Consider the following 13,259-nt stretch of genomic DNA (forward strand, 5'->3'; position numbering starts at 1 on the left):
TAATCTCATTATGCAAAAAACCAGATGATTGTTAATAGAAGCAGCAGATGCTAGTCCAGTGCCTGATGCTAGGCAAGCAAGATGTAGGTGGAAAGTCAACTAAAATAACAGTCCAACAGAGAGTGAAAGCACACAGCTGAGCTTGCATTTACTAGAGAGCAAAGACATCCAAGCTCCACTACGCTGGCAGTCAAAAAGCAGGAATGGGGCAAGAAGGTACTGGTGGAAAGTGTTTGGTTTATGGAAAGGTGTTAGCTGCAGGAGGCTCAGTAGAACTCTAGTGAGAATAAACTCTTCTACCTTGGCACAAAGCTTTTTGAACAGTCTTGAAGGGGGGTCAGGCAGGAAATACATCTAATGTAGTCCCTATCCACTTGCAATTTGGGAAAGGGTGATGTTTAACAACAGACAGTGATCCCTTCCTTCCCTCCTGTAACACATACCCTGTTGCATCATATTTTGTAATAGATTTAAAATTTGCTGGGGAACAATCCATGGACCAGATTTTCAGTTGCTGGTGGATATGTAGAAACAACAATACTTTATCAATAGGGTTGAGGTATTCATTAGAGGATTTAAGTCTTAAGGTCTTCTGAAAATATCAAGAGGCACAATTAGCTTTAAAAATCTGCCCTGGTGTCACCCTATGTACTCGTATAACATGCTGCATAGGAAGAAGCATGTTCTAATGGCATTAACTTACTCTTCAGAAGATGCAGAAGGGGAAAAAGGGCAACAGACAATAAGTGAGAGAAATAGAACAATATTTGTATTACAGTAAAAAAAGGAAGCACCTAACAGCTTAAAAAACAGCCATGACTAGCAACGTACAATAACAAAAAATATACCTCTATAAAGAGATGAAATAAATATAAAAGACTCCCTCTTCAAATGGTGGCTTGTATGAAAACATATCGTATTGCAGCAGAATGGCGTGAGGCTAGAGTGTTCCAGAAATCAGGCATGCTGGAACCACCTACTCTAAAAGGCACATAATACACCTATGTGATAGCTTGATCATTTTCAGGATGTAATCAAGTGTCTGTGTAACATGGAAATCTTATTTCCTTAATCAATTAGAACAGCAGATTGTATTAAAAACAAACCAAAACCAAAACTCAAAACTTTGCATTTTATAGCCTCATGTCCCATTGAATCAATTTTGAAAACAGAATACTGCTCTCAGGTCTTCAATCCTACATGGACAAATTTTAAAGTCACTTCCACTTTTAGGAATGCAACACATTTAAATACAAAAAGAGGGATGCTTCTGATAAAGAACAGTTTAAGTGTAGGGAACTGAGGCCACAACATACAATTACTGCATCAGAACATTTCTTGGGTGCTCTTGGTTACAGCTGTTTGGATACAGCAGCTGGGTGGGCAGTTTGGAAAGGACAGCAGGAATCAGACAGTTAGAGTAAGCAGACCCAGGCAGTACTGTGGAAAATAAAGTACACAATAGCTAAAGCAAGGCGTGATTAGGGTGGACCAACTGTAGGAATGTGAAAGGATTTATTTTCACAGTAAGCCATGGGTAGACTGGCTTGGGAATATTTTGTTGTTCAAAGTTCATACTGAGGTTTTATGTTTCAAAAAGAGACTTTGAACAACTCCATTTAGCACTAAGCCAGTCTGCTTTGATCTGCATGTCATCGTTGCTTTGAAGGAGCTAAAACATGCTGAAGACACCCAGAAAATACTGTCTGGTTTTGCTGGAAATTGCATAATTCATACAGAAGTTATTCCCAGGAAACACATGATTTTGGGGTTTATGATTTCTTCCCTTGCACTCATGAGTAGGTGCTAAAATTGAGAAGCTTTGTATGTTTGCAAAATAACAAAGAACATAGTTATTAGTAACTCCTTATGGCTACTCTGATACCACAACCTACAAAACTGAAGTTAATCCCGTCTACTTTTAAGACTTGTCACTAATTTAGGAGAAACTTGACTCATTCTCTTCTTAGAAAACCGTAGAAATAGCTAAATGGTCTGGGGGAGGTGGGCAGCGAAAGGAAGAGGGAGGGAAATTAATCGATGACCTTCTTAAAGACTGATTTTAGAACTCTGGTTCTTCGTACTGATTCTTCCTTCATTGTATATATAATAGGAATACATGCAGAAAAAAAATCAGCAGAATTTCTGAATTGAACTCAGTGAGACTGACTTAAAAGGTATTTCTATGAAATAAAGATCAAATCAACAGGCACTTTACATTCCCTTTACAGTAAAATTATGTGACTGCTTTATTCAGGTTTGCTTATTTTACATTGTAACAACATCCAGGGTAACAGAGACACTAAAACCTCCAAATTATCTCCTTTTAGTTAAACATTACAACAAAGTATTTTATACCAGAACATGCTGCCTGTCTAACTCCCTTTCTAGACAAATTAATTTAGCTTTCTATTCCTTTATTAAGTAAGTATGAACCTCAGACAGCCTGCTTATGAGAAAGGCTGGATTTATGAATTTAAAACAAAAAAACAACCAAAACAAACCAAAACCCCCCAACCTCAAAAACTAAAACCAGAATAAGCCTGTATTCCAATTACAATTACACATTTATTTCATTACCTGAAAGGCTGCACAAGGAATAAGGCTACTTCCGCATAGCAGGAAAAATTGTTAAAGTCATAGTGCAGAAAGGTACCTCATTCAGAATGAGTATATTTCATTACAGGCACATGATATTCAAAGCACTAGTCACTTCAAATCTTTCACTATGCAGAAATCAGGTTAAAAAAGAAAAAAGGGCTTGGGCCATATAGTAGAATCTACATAAGGCAATCATATTGTTCTCTTCTACAAAGCTCCACAGCCCTCTGGGCTACGTGCTTCAGCTGGGCCAGGACCAGTTGTATGCAGAGGAGGAAGAAAACGGTTGGCTGTGCAATCATATCAGCCCTTATGGAGCAAGCACTTTTTTACATTGGAATGAATCTCTGAAGGTCAACTGCTTCAATCACTATCCAGGGCAATCTTCAAAGCTTCAAAGGCTGTTAAAGGCTATTCTCAATTAAGTTCAGAGTATCTCCAAGGATGGAGATCCCACAGCCTCTCTGGGCAACTTGTCCCAGCATTTGACCACCCTCATGGTGTAAATCTTTTCTTAATTTCTAATGAAACATCCTTTGCTGGAACTCCTGTTGCTTCTAGCCCTGTCACCCAGCTCCTCCAGGAAAAGTCTGGTTCTGTCTTCTCTGTACCCTCCCATTAACTGAAACCAAGATCCACTTCCTAGTCTTCCTTGAACACTGAGGATATCCAGCTCTTCCAGCTTCTCTTTTCACATTGTGTGCTCCTGCCCCCTAATTATCTTGGCAGTCTTCCCCTAGACCTGCTCCAGTACGTTAGCATTTCTCCTATACTGGGGAGCACAAAACCAGACATCATTTCAGATGCAGTCACACAAATGCCAAGCAGAAAGAAATAATCACTTATCTCAGCTACTGGCTTCATTCTTGCTAAGTAAAGGCACACTTCTGACTCACATTCAACTTGGTGTCCACCAGGAAAGCGATGCCATTTGCTGCAATGTCACTTTCTAGCCACTGGCTCCCAGTCTGTACTACTGCGTAGGGTTATTCTGTTTCAAGTTTTCAGACTCTTTGCTGGACACAAGGTTATTGGCAGCCTGTTTCTCCAGCCTGTCGAGGTCACTCAGCAGAGCAGCCCTGCCTTCCAGCACACGCAATTTGGTGTCACCCACAAGCTTGCTGATGGTGCATTCCATTACCTCATCCAGGTGCAAAACTGCACTATTTAATCTTACTAAATACTAATTATCATGTCCTGAAAAGGATAAAGGACTTCCAAGTAGTTTAATTTTAACTAATTAACAGGTTGGTAAATAGGACATTACAAAGAACTTGTTTTTCAATATACAAGCCACCAAATAAAGCCTCTTCAGTATTTTTTTAATGGGTAGTTTGCACCTGGTGACTCATTGTAATAGCTCCAATTAAAGATTTCTCTCCAACACATCCTTCTAAATATGGAGAACTAGATACATAAAGAATCTGTGTCAGTGACTCTCAACAAGTCAGGGAAAAGGGTCTAAATTAAGAGCCATTGTATATTTTTACTGCGATAAGCTACAGAGCTGTTCGTAGTGTCTCAGTACTGCTGGCTGTGTACCTCCATAAACAAGCTTTCAGAGAACGCAAGCAACTGGCATGCTTTCATAAAGAACAAATGTTTTATCTTAGAGTTGTATATAACCCACAATGCTGCACAGGCCTATATTATTTGGTATTACAATTTCATAGTAGAACTCTTTCTAGAGAATCAAGGTGTCAGATCATTGGTGAAGAACCACATGTTCTGCTATCATGGTCTAATATATAGCTATGTCTCAGAATCTGAGCTTTGAAATATCAAGATCCTTACCTTATGGGTACAGAGATAACTTCAACTATTTAGCAAATGTGAACGAAACTGCATCAGCCAATGAGTTCTTTAAACTTAAAACATATAACTTGCGTTATTAGCACAGCTGGAACTTCGGTCTTCATAGTTTGGTAGCTACACACATTTGCAGTTTCTTCAAGTCACTGATTAAATTCACCATTTTGATGGATGAAAAAGACATTTTCTGGGCTCTACTATACCCGGACATTTTTACATGTCTATCTGTAGTCTTTCAGCATAATAGAGAGTTACTGGAAATTAATACATTTGCTCATACCCCAGCTGCTTAGAGATCTAGAACACAGCAGAGCCACCAGGATTTTTTTAAAATCCTAACAAAGTAAAGTAGCAATTCTCCAAGTGATTTACACAGGCAAGGTGACAAGAAAAAGAACATTTCAGAGGAAAATTCTATTGCAACAGTATTTACAGCTTGCAACTGCTGAAAATTAGTCCTGATGTGCATCCAGCATTGCATATATTATATTTTACTTTTATATTCTACACACGTAGTAGCTAATAAAAATACGAAGAAAAATATACAACTGCATACCACAGCAGTAGAGTAACAATCAGACCTTTAGTGCAGAGTTCATTAGTAGATTGCAACAGCCCTAAAATTCCTATTCTTAAGGCTATGATAAATTTTAATAGAGCCAGTATTTAATATAATGGTAATGCAAAACCATCACAAGTATATATCATGATCTTCTCATAATTTTTCAGCTATTTCTCCAAAGGCTGGTTCATAACATGAAATAGGTCAGTTATCACTATCATCATTATCAGTCCTTCATCCTAAAAATAATATTCTTGCTTTTTAATTCAGTGAGATTTTGAGTATCTACACAACAGCTTTGATAGAAATATACCATTTTTAACATTGCCTTCAAAATTCCTATTAGAAATCCATTTGAAATAACAGGGGGGGAATTGCTACCCCAATTAATATCCGTGAAAGCTCCTTGAAAAGACCTTAAGTGGACTGTAAACACAGCTCTAATAAATATAATACAATTTTCTCCACTAAGTTATTGCATTTGTAGTAATTTACAATCAGAACCAAAACCAGCTGCACGCAAACAGGACATGATGTTCCTACAGTCACTTAAAGTACCCACTATAGGAATGAGCAGGGCCTTTTTTAAAAGCAGAATTATATTTATAAAACAGAAAAATGTGATTATCTTCTACGCTAAATTCCAAGAAGAGTGGGACAGAGAATCAGTTTCCAAATTACGTTTACATTTAACTGCAATTGCATACAGAGTATATAAAACAGTCAAGAATTATACCATTAGTATATACATAATTAGCAATATACATGTTAAGTGTATTTTCCCAGAAGTAGTGTTGAAACCTCCAAAGCTGTATCTTTCCTGAAGTCATCTTTCATTAATAAAAAAAAAGGGGGGAGGAGGGAAAGAGAGAGATCACCAACACTCCTATAGCACATTTTTCAAAAGTCAGCATTTTAACTGCGTAAGACAATAGCCACAATCATCCTTTTACCAATTTTCAAATAAGTTAACTCACAGCTTACCCCTAGCTGACATCAACTATTGGAGTCTATGTCAAATGAAGTCAAAACAAAATTATGTCTTCCTCTCTATAACCTTTAATTCTACATGAATTACAGTTAAATCTTAATTCAGGTTGGTATTCGCATGAACAGTTGCCCACCTGACTTAATTTTCCCTTAGTTTATCTTACTCCTTGCTAGTGCTTTGCTTCAGAGCCTATGCAAGACTATGTCTCTTTTTTATGTTCTCATCTGCCAAGAACTGTTTAGGATTTCCACTTGCACAAATCATTGATGGTGGTCAAAACCCCTGCCCCCAGCAAGACAGTGTGTCTAAAATGGCATCACCCATCCAATTAACTTCATGAGACAGAGGCATCAGATAAGTAAAACACAGTGTAACAGCCACTATCACAGCAGATGATGTTGAAGACAATCCTGACTCCATCAATTGTTCTGCAAGAGCAGATCAAAGCTACAAGCCATTCATGCTGTCAACAGAAGAAACAAACTTTTGCTTCAAGATATACAAGACAACGATGAAAAACAAAACAATAATCAGAAAAATAAGGGGGAAAGGATAGAAAGAAGAAAAGCAAGAAAACTAACAACAAATATTCAGAAGTTAGAACTCCATATTAATAAGCACAGGGGAAACACCAACACAACACTTAGAACGGCTACTGCAAGATATGGCAGAGACACTGTATAGAAGCAAAGTTAACGAAACCTCGATAGTAGCCATCATGGTTCAAGGATATAAACAAACTTCTTATCAGCAAGTTATACTTTTGTTAACTTGAATAAATGGAAAAGGATTTAAATGCAGCAGATTTAAAGACACTACATAAAGAAGAAAAAAATCTGCCTCCATGAAATGTATTTTAGTACCTTAAATTAATCCAGAATTTGAAAACGAGCAATGGACCTTTTCTTTAATAAGCATTTGTTATCTTCCTACCTCTGACAATGACTCCTGGAAAAAACCCTCCACACTTAAATATAAGCACTTACTCCACATTACAGAAAATGGCCCCAAATGACAAATATTTCTCAAAGTTATATGTAAGAAGTGTAAATCACAAGTGGTGATTTACTTCTTTGCGTAATAAAGAGAATAACCTACAGCCAATTGGTCTCTTCAATAGCAAAACAACTCTCTCTAGGTTCTTTTGGTTTTCAAACTTACTGTCTAGTTACTAGAAGTTAAGGTTCTTAAACCAAGTTGTATTGTATACAGTCTTCCAGATGGTCCAGAAATCTACCATTCTTGATCTTTTCCTGTAAACTGTACTTTGTTTCAGAATGCTGAAGTGAGAGACAGTTATGCCTTTGCACTTGACTGTCAACCGTAAATATAAATGGAATAGGTCAGATCATTCCAGCAAACTTAAGGATTACCTCAAATACCACAGTGATTTGGAAATGCTTAGACTGTATTTTTGACCACAGCCTTTATTACAAAGCAAGGATTAAGTGGTTCACAGCAGTTTAAAAATACTGCCTTAAAATGAATATACACCATTTGACTACCACATGACAGTCTTTATTCCAAGGAACTTGGTGACTGCAGTACTTCCAAAAGTTTTTTTGGATTATTTACTCATATGCTTCTGGGGTATAATAATAAAAGCATATGTCAAAATTGAATATCTATTTTTGGTTGTTATTTTTGTTGGAGAGAAGAACCTGAATACAGCAAAGAGGTATCGAGAAGTAGCAGCCAATAACTGGGTTTCTACTTCCCAGAATACTATATAATAGGGCAGACCACACCACAGAAGTTCTTCAGGTACATCAAAATGGTAAGCATAAGCCACCAGGAAACTCCCTTAAGTAGGGAAAATCCCCAAGAGATTTAGAAAAAGTCTTCTCCAACACAGAAGCCTGTACATAAGAACTATTTTATATGTAATTAATATTACACAATACGCATAATTAATAATACACAGCCTCAGTTGTCATGATGTAATATTTAAACTAGACTAGCTTATTGTCAAAGAATAACGTCACTATACTGCAGGCTGTGTGCAGACATTGATTCCTAGGTGCAAGTTTATGCACCTACATAGAACTTACTTTTAGAGAATTCATTCTGGCCTGTCGTCTTCCTTGTCAGCACAGAGCTGAACTAGAATAGTTACAAGAGGAACTCTACGGACAACACCGTCACGCAGTTGCTCCGTGAAGACACCCCAGCCAGGAAGGATCCCAGGCATTCAGCAGAGAGGCCCTCCTATTTCCCTGCAGTAATCCATTTACAACCTGTTACCGTATTTTTACTGCAATTATCCTTCAACAGTCAGAGTTCAGAATTTTTGTGCTTTAAAATATAAATCAAAGCAAAACCACTAAATGAAAATATGTCTTAAGAAACTCCAACAAAACCCTTTGAAGAAAATTCAAGGATACCTGCAGTATTAAAAATTAGCTTTAGGTCAAAAGAAGTGTTCATCTTGTCTAAAAACATGGTGATTGTCTTGTCTGGAAAACAGGATATTGACGATACGCATAAATGTGAATTTGAAATGTTAATCTATATAATATACAAGGTGTTTGTGACTTCTGAAAATTACCTTCAATCACTAAAAAGAACAATATCGGAACAGGTTCGGAGAAATAGCAAGGACTCCCTCAGACCATCTCTGCACAACAATAAGAGAAAAACCCTAGCTGATTTTAGACAGACACTTATTTAATTTCTTTTTCTTTTCATAGTACAATTTAAGGTATGTGAAACTAAAAACAAAGAAGCAGAAAGTAAGGACTATTCAGTTAACAAAGCATGGAGGGTAAAGGAAATTCAGAAGACATTAAAAAGACAACAAAGCAACTGACTAGTATCTATTTTTCTCCAAAGTGATTTTTGGACTAAAAAACTGAGGATATTCTGCTATTGCTACACTTACTTGTATAGCACTCCTCTGAGTATTTTTTTGAGATAACACGGATAAATAGATACACATATACATATAAAAACAAATTAAGACAGTCTGGAATGCAAAACATTCTATTTCACTGATACTAGAAAAGACAATCTAATATTCCTCAGAACAAAAAAATTAAAAAAGCACAGAATCACAGAATGGTTTGGGTTGGAAGGGACCTTTAAAGATCACCATGTCCATCCCCCCTACCCATGGGCAGGGACATCTTTCACTAGATCACGTTGCTCAAACACCCATCTGACCTGACCTTGAACACTTCCAATGGTGGGGCATTCACAACTTCCCTGGGCAACCTCTTCCAGGGTCTCACCACCCCCACCGTAAAAAACGTCTTCCTTATATCCAATCTAAAACTATACTCTTTCAGTTTAAAACCCTTGCCCCATGTCTTGTCACTACAGGCTTCGGTAAAAAGTCTCTCTCTGTCTTTCTTATAAGGCCCCTTTATACACTGAAAAGCTGCAACAAGGTGTCCCTGGAGCCTTCTCTACTGAGTAACCTCAACTCTCTCAGCCTTTCTTCACAGGAGAGTTGTTCCAGCCCTCTGACCATTTTTGTGCCCCTCCTCTGGACTCTCTCTAACAGGTCGATGTCCTTCCTGTACTGGGGACCCCAGAGCTACATGCAGTACTCCAGGAGGGTCTCATGAGTGGAGCAGAAGGGGAGAATCACCTCTCCTGACCTGCTGGCCACACTTCTGATGCGGCCTAGGGTACAACTGGCTTTCTGGGCTGCGCGTGCACATTGCTGGCTTACATCTGATTTTTCATCCACCAGTATCCTGAGGTCCTTCTCCACCCAGCTGCTCTCAATCCATTCATCCCCCACCCTGCATTGATACTGCAGATTGCCCTGGTCCAGGCAGAGGACCTTGCGCTTGACGTTCCACAACAGCAAAGACTATTTTTACCTCTTCCACTTTAAACCTGGAAGACATTTAGAGGTTCTGAAAAAAAAAAAAAAAGTATTTTTTTAAACATCGGGTAGACTTCTCCATCTTGAACTTTTAATGTAATATAATCTTGCAGGAAATATCTTTGTCTCCTGAAATTTACATATACGTGTGACTTCAAAAACGCTCCATGGAAAAGTATGTGGCATGTATGTTGGGAGGAGGGAGGGAAAGCATTAAGAATCTTGTCTGATGATGATGGTGTTGAAAAAACAACTTTCCCTATCATTTAGAACATTTTGGAATTTCCACAGGGCTGCTCTTCAAGCAAAACAGATGTCTCTCTGCTGTGTATCATTATCAACTATGCAAATACAGTAATGAGATTAGAAGTGTAACTGGTTCAGCACACACATTTGTAACCTCCAGTTTCTTGATTTTCCTTCTTCTTGGCATGAGTCACCTTAGCAAAGGCAACCAAATTTCAACAGTGACAACTGCAGAGAGCAACTTCAAGTTTTCAGCTTCCAAGGTGAATGAATCAACTATTCGGGTAATAGTAACTACATGACATCTCAACAACAAAGCTAAAACAAAACAAAAAATGACCCCAAAACCACACATACATAAACCAACAACAAAATCTTAAAGAAAAAACTAAAACAAAACAAAAACCCTAAAAAAAACCACCACAAGCCCTGCTAGCTAAACAGGTTAACAATTAATAAATAAAGCTCTATTACTGAAACAAAAAGCAGTGTAGTGCTAATCAGTCACACCAGAGGTGTCACAGATCAGTGGGTGAGAAACTGCTCAGAACAGACTAAATCAGCCATAGTGTTAACAAGGTCTTCTGCAGTGATGAAAGACACAATGATATTTTCTAAAACCATTTTTTAATAGTTGTTCCATCGAACAAAAGCCGACAGCTGTAGAAGGCACTTCCTTTTAAATTTACATGTTTAGTTTCCTCTGATCTTCTGGAGTGTGCACGCCTGACACAAACATACAACAAACAGATATGTGTAAACTTACAATATAAAACTATGCCTAGGAAACTCCATGTTCTTTCAATAAACCTATTCATGTACTTACATATGTACATACCTAGTCCTATCTAGGTCTGTACAGCACAAGCAAAAATTAGAGGGACTGCATAAAACTTGGCTGCTTAATTTTTGACTTTTGGCTACTGACACTATTATTATAGTAGTGCCACTGTTGTGGTGTTGTTTTTTAAAATTAATTTTCATTCATAATATTCTGCTGATGCATATATGTATATACGAAGACTGGGCACCACCAACATTGTTTAGCTTTTTAGTAGATTTCTAGTAATATTTTTATTCGGGAATAACAACATTGTATTTTTAAAATATTTTATTATTTTAAGGACTAAACTAAAATTTGTTAAAGAAGGAACTGCTCGAGTACAGGACCAAAGAAAGTCTTAGAATTAAAGTTTCCAGAAGCTTCTTCTGTAATTTGGTCCCTTATGTTGTAATAACTCTTTGCAAATCCAGGAAAAGAAGAAAGTTACTATAAATTCTCCTACTTCACTTCTGTGTGGACACCTCAACTAAATAAGCCACATGTTAGAAGTTGAAAAACACTGTTGCTTTCCATATGACTAAAGCTTTTTTTTCCCCCTTCCAAGGAAGAAGAGTATTTTCCCCCTGTACCCAAGAGAGATTAAAGAGAAGTTAATCCACCATGCTTCGTACTGAAAATCAAAGAGATGAAAGTAAGGATAAAACACCCATACACTTGAGGAAGACACAGTCACTTCTCATTGCTAACGTCTACAGCTAATAGTTCTCTCAAAGGTGGTCTCTCTCTTTAGGGAATGTACTTAAATTACAGTACACCTCCTGGAGTTATGCCTGCAACTAAAACTCCATTTCTGAAACTGGTGAGCACAGAACTGCACTCAAAAGAAAAAGTGAAATCGAAGGTGGTTAGTAACAATGGAGGGGTCTACGCAAACAACAAGCTGTGGTATTAGCGCCTCACTCTGCAGAGCATGTTTTTGTGACTCCACACTTCCCGTGCATGCTACTTGAACTGTAAATAAAAGGCAGACTGAGCAGTCACAAATTATCAAGGCGGTTCTTCGTTTTTAAAAGCTTCCCCATTTCCAGTATGTGTTTAGACATGCCTGGGAGAGCGATGCTGCTACTTACATAAAACTGTAACAATGTCAAGACTCAAATTTTCCTGAGAGGAAAAAAAAATTAACACACGAGATTGTGAGCATTCAATTTCATTTAAAAAAGGCTGTTTCGGACGGCGTTACCCAGGCTGGAAGCAAGGTTACGCTGCCACAGCTCACCCAGCAGCACGTTTCCCACTCTGGCCGCTCACACTTTTCCCCCTTTTGCCTTCAAGGCAGGATTTCCAGGCTACGAACAGGGCGGGCATGTGCTCTACAGCGGGCGCTGGCTGAAGCCGGGCAGCTCCAAACTTTCCGGCGGCTCCGGCCGAGGGAGCCTCGGGGGCTGCTGCCGCCGATTCCCCCCCGCGCCCACGCCGTCCTCCGCTACGTCGGGACGCGGCGCCTGGCGAGACCCTGGGCCGGAGGCGGCCTCTCTCCGCTCCATGGTCAGTCCAGCCCGGCGGCCCGCCGCCTCCGCCATTACGCTTCCCCACAGCCCCCTACCCACCGGGGCCCGTCCCCGGGCGCCGCCGGTGTGGAGACAGGCAAGCTTCGGTAACCTGCGGCTTGTTTACCTCCGCACACCGGCGCGGCCCTCGCCTCCCCCGCCCCGCGCCGCTCCCCTCGTCCGTCGGCAGTGCCGAGGAGCCCCCGCAGCCACCTCCCGGCCCGGCCCGCCCCACCCGCGATGCGACGGGCCGCCGACGCCCAGCTGTGGAAGGTCTCCGGGCTGCTCCCGCGGCCGGGCTGGACTCGCCTCGCCCTCCCGCAGCCCCGCGGACCCCGCCCGAGCCTCCCCGGCGGTGCCTCGACCGCCGCGGGGCACTCACCAGCTCCTCACAGGGGCTCTCCCCGGCGCTTCCCGGCGCCTCCGCGCCCGCCACCCAGCGCCTCCATTTGCTCGGTCGCCGCTGCTCTCTGTTTCTTCCCCGCTCCGTTCCGCTCCGGCGCCCTCTGGAGTACCCGCTCCGCCGGGGCCGTCACTCGGTGACTGAGGCGGTGGGGAGTGCCCACCGGGCGGCGAGGCTCCCTCCCGCGCAGGGCGTTGCAGCTGCTGCCGTCTCGCTGCCTCTTTGTTCGGCGGCGGCACTGACAGCTGCCGGCGGCTCCTCCTGGGGCCCGGCCGGCCACCTCCCCTCAGCGCCTTCCCGCCTGCCGGCAGCGCCTCATGCTCCCGGCCCGGCCCGCAGCCCGGTCTCTCTCCCTCCTTCTCCGCCCGCGGCCAACAACCGGCGGCGGCACCAGCAGAAGTTCAGGCCGCCGACCCGGAAACTCATCAACAGCCGAGGCCCGCGGGGCTCCGACGGGAAGCGGATCCACCGAGCC

General features: G+C 40.9%; 1 protein-coding gene across 3 annotated transcripts in view; it reads right to left on the minus strand.

Moving 5' to 3' along the window:
* ANKIB1 (ankyrin repeat and IBR domain containing 1) overlaps positions 1 to 13,196 on the minus strand; it is a 95,500-nt gene extending 82,304 nt beyond the window's left edge. Inside the window, exon 1 of one of the 3 annotated variants that reach the window (XM_064444635.1) lies at positions 12,764 to 13,196. The gene's annotated coding sequence lies outside the window, so the exon portion shown is untranslated. The remainder of the gene's footprint in view (positions 1 to 12,763) is intronic. The other 2 variants (XM_064444634.1, XM_064444636.1) reach the window with 2 other exon arrangements.
* Between the last annotated feature and the right edge of the window lie 63 nt (positions 13,197 to 13,259).

This window comes from Phalacrocorax carbo, chromosome 2 (assembly GCF_963921805.1).
Source record: "Phalacrocorax carbo chromosome 2, bPhaCar2.1, whole genome shotgun sequence".
Lineage (NCBI taxonomy): Eukaryota > Metazoa > Chordata > Aves > Suliformes > Phalacrocoracidae > Phalacrocorax > Phalacrocorax carbo.